Source organism: Terrapene carolina, unplaced genomic scaffold (assembly GCF_002925995.2).
Source record: "Terrapene carolina triunguis isolate 2854851 unplaced genomic scaffold, T_m_triunguis-2.0 Scaffold15989, whole genome shotgun sequence".
NCBI lineage: Eukaryota > Metazoa > Chordata > Testudines > Emydidae > Terrapene > Terrapene triunguis.
Window position 1 is genome coordinate 359 of NW_020680340.1, and position 4,033 is coordinate 4,391.

The 4,033-nt window shown below is 48.5% G+C and overlaps 1 non-coding gene across 1 annotated transcript; it reads right to left on the reverse strand.

The window, feature by feature from the left end:
* Positions 1 to 868: 868 nt before the first annotated feature.
* TRNAT-UGU lies at positions 869 to 941 on the reverse strand. The gene has a single exon. It is a non-coding gene; the product is annotated as a tRNA-Thr (tRNA).
* Positions 942 to 4,033: the final 3,092 nt, after the last annotated feature.

Sequence of the window (4,033 nt, forward strand, 5' to 3'; positions counted from 1 at the left end):
CCCCTATATTTTCTGTGTTTGTTTCATAGGCAGGCTAGGTTTCAGTGGCTTCTACCTTTATCAATTAGGTAATTTGCATTAACACACAAATGCTTTCTGACTTTGCTTTTAAATCCAGAGCCATTCACAGATTAAATTTTTACTTAAAAGGCACACAATTAACTTTTACCAGAGTTCTGATTGCCTGTTACCTTTAACTCCTGTTTTCAAAACACACAGTAATCCGAAAAGGAAAAACACCACCTATTGTAGCCTAATAGGATTTTAATTAAGTAGCGTTGCATATTTACATTTTCCTCACCCCTTTTACAATATACACTACACATGTTCCTTTCCTTGACATTCCTGTCATACAATTTGGGTGGTTAAATTCCAATAGACACCCCGTATGTTTTTCTAATCTGACTAAAATGTTCATAGCCAAATGATTTCAATCAAACAGGATTTATTTACAGATATTTCTTTGGAAAAGGGCCCATTTTTCCTTCAGAAAGGCTGCAAAGAAACCAAGAAGTCTTTTTCTATAACACTTTTCCTTTTAACGCTGTTACAACATTGAACTGCTTAATTCCCTCCAGCTTTTGCAGAGTTAATGTCTCCTTATTTTTCCTTAAATCACTTGCTTATCTCCCTCAAGGCTTCCAACCCATTCTTCAATTTCATAGAATATCAGGGTTGGAACGGACCTCAGGAGGTCATCTAGTCCAAACCCTGCTCAAAGCAGGACCAATGCCCAGACAGATTTTTACCCCAGTTCCCCCCTCCTCAAGGATTGAACTCACAACTCTGGGTTTAGGAGGCCAATGCTCAAAGCACTGAGCAATCCCTTCCCCCCAAAACACACTCTGATCATACAAATTAACAGAGCAGGCCTCAGCGAGATTTGAACTCACGACCCCTGGTTTACAAGACCAGTGCTCTAACCCCTGAGCTATGGAGCCACTTTATATACTGCCTGCTTGCTTGTCTGTGCCCGATCCTTTTTGCCTTCGAACACTCCTTTTGCTTGGGTACAGGTTTTGTTCCACTACCCATTTAGCAAGGTGGATGGGTTCCTCAGCCAGCCCCCACCCTTCCTGGTCTCTTTCCTTAAACATTCTCACTCACAAGGGCTACCGGAGCTGTCAGGTACACATCTCTTCCCTTTTCCCCAACTCTTCTTATTGCCCAGTCCTGCTACGACCGGGTGTAGACCCACCTGCACCCTCTTTTTTTTTTCTTTTCATACTCACAAACACGCTGCCAGGGCTGGCCAGGCCCGGGGTAGGAGAGACAGACAGAGAGAGAGAGAGGAGGTTATCCTGTGCACAGGTTGTCCAGAGGTACGCTGCAAAAAAGAATCTCCAACTTGCTTCTGATCTTGGGTTTTTTTGTTTGTTTTTCCGCCCTGGGGTCTCTTGGGGCATCCCTTTCCGAGACTTTTGCTCAGTATTCCAGTCCAGGCCGGCTGCCTGTGGCTTCTTCAGCGTCCCCAAACCACACCGGCTCCAGGGTCGCAAAGGCAGACTGTTGGGTCTCACTGGGCGGCCAACCTTTGCAAATGTAATCTCAGTCCTGCAACTTTTCACAGCCAGCTGGGGCTGAAAGCAGTTCATAGTCTGTGTGGATTCTTAACCTTGAACGCTGAGCAGCCTTCTCTTTATCTCTAGGCCAAGCTGACTTTTCAAAGTTTCATGCACTTATCTTGTTCTTTTTTGAACCCTGTTACAGTCTTGGCCTTCAGAACATCCTCCTGCAAAGAGTTCCCCAGGTTGACTGTTTTAGTGCGACCCCTCCCCCTGTATGGGACACACATTGACCAGAGCTCATCTCTGCATGTCCCCAATGGGGAAGGAAAGACACTGAGAGGGGAGGAAGAAGATGGGCAGAAGGAGTCAAATGGGGCTAGATGAGAATAGAGGAGATTTTCTTCCCGTTAAAATGTTCTGGATTCTCATCGCTAAAAAGCTCCATTGTCAGCTGGATTTCAACCATCAGCCTTTTAGTTACTACCCAAAGGTGTTAACCAAAGGCACAGGTAACTGCCTACTTCCCAACTTTGCCTAAGACACACCTGTGGTGGTGCAACTGGTTTTAATGGAGGGGGGGAACACTGTTGATGTTTTGAGTTCAGGCCTCACCCGGAGCATTGGTTTTCATAAGCCACGTAGCTTTCCCCCACTTGCTTTGCCCAATACACATGGAAAGTGCCATACTACGGTGACGAGAGTAAATTCTAAACTCTGAAATGTAGAGGTTGGCCCATAGATTGGGATAAGGAGGGGTTTGAAGAGAGAAAGCTCTAAGGGTATAAAACCAGACAGTCTCCAGGGACAGGTATGGTACAACTCCTCAACAGGCAGCCATTTGGGGGAGGGGGTTTCACTTCCTCTGTCAAATGTCCTGAGAGGTATTTTAAGATGACGATAACGCCATGGTTACCAGTTGACTGGCACGTCCTGGGTTAAAGAAAGAAAGGGACTTGGGTTAATAGCCTGAAGTATTTGTGTCACCAACCCTGTCACTGTCTGACCCCAATTGAGTTCAGAGGAGGTTTGTACTTTGCTGTGTGGTGTGCACAGACTCCTGGAGAGCAGTGGCAGCTGTTTCCATGGAAGAGAGCCTGGAACTTAGGAGACTTTCTTGAGTTGGTGTTTCGAATCAATTCAATAAAATAACGGTGGAGCTACAATGTCCGGTCCAAAATTTCAGCCCCCCGGAGCAAAAATGCTATTTTAGGATGTAAGCAGGAGGCTTCCGGCGCTAGGACACCTGACCAGAGAGCTCAGTGGGGGCTGTAAGAGCTGCTGACTCTGAGGGTCCTGGGCTAAATCCACTTGCAGGTGGAAGCGTTTCCATTTATTTGATCAATAATCAGTAAGGTGATGATTTAATCATGGGTATTTTTAGTAAATGTCATGGACAGATCATGGGCGAAAAACAAAAAATCATTGCCCGTGACATACCATAAATACCCCTCATCGAATCTTGGGGAGTGGAGCCCAGGGGGTCCGTGGCACCAGCTGTGGGGGGAGGGAGTCCCGGGGGCCCGTGGCACCACCTACTGGGGGAGAAGCCCCGGGGTCCCGCTGCCCTCCAGATGCTGCCGGGGGGGGGAGCCCCAGGGGGCCAACCGCTGCTCCGGCCACCCCAGGAGCACTGCCGGGAGCCACTGAGCTGCGGCTGCTCCCTCCACCCTTGGAACCGCTGCTCAAGCGGTTCCCAGTGCCGGCTGCATTGGCCACTGCTCAGGCAGTCCCCAGGGCCAGCTGCTTGGGTGGCCATGGAGTCAGCCACAATGGCCACTGCAGAAGTCACAGAGGTCACAGGAAGTCACAGAATCCGTGACTTTTGCGACCTCCATGACAGACATGGATCCCTAATAAAGAGACAAACCCCTCCCTGCTGTGACTGCAGTTCCTGGAAGAGAAGAGAAGAACAGAAAGTGAAGAGAGAAGGAAAAAGAGAGACTCCCTGTCACCTCTCTCCCCTGCTGCCTCCCCCTTGTATTCTGTAACCCCATCGCACTGGGTTCCCTGTGCTGGTGCCATGGGGGGGACACTAGAGTTCTGGGGATTTTGGGGGGGGGAAGGGGGCTCTTCACTTCTCAACATTTCACACAAATTTGTCTTTGGGCTGAAATTTCTCCTGTGGGGGCCTCTCAGTCAGAGGTGTACTTCACCCCCTTTAGTGGGAAGGGAGGCGTAAATTGTGGAATAGGCAGAGAAGTCTCCCATAAAGGGTCATGTTGTTCTGGTGACTCATTTTGGCTGGGGTCACATGTCCTCTGACACAGGATCATGTGCAGAACATGGAAGCTCTGGCTTTTCCTCAATGCTGTAGAGTGAGAGTTCTTGGGAAAGGGCAGGGGGAGAGAGAGGAAGAGGAGAAAGGCAGAGACATTGGAGAAGAGAAATGGGGGGAGAAGAAAGAGACAGAGAACACAGAGAGACAATAAATGATTGAAGCAGAACAGGTGTCCTAACTCAATCTTGCTCATCACAGGCGTTCAGCGAGCTGGGTAGTTGTAGGTTTTCCACAGTGTCAAGTCTGA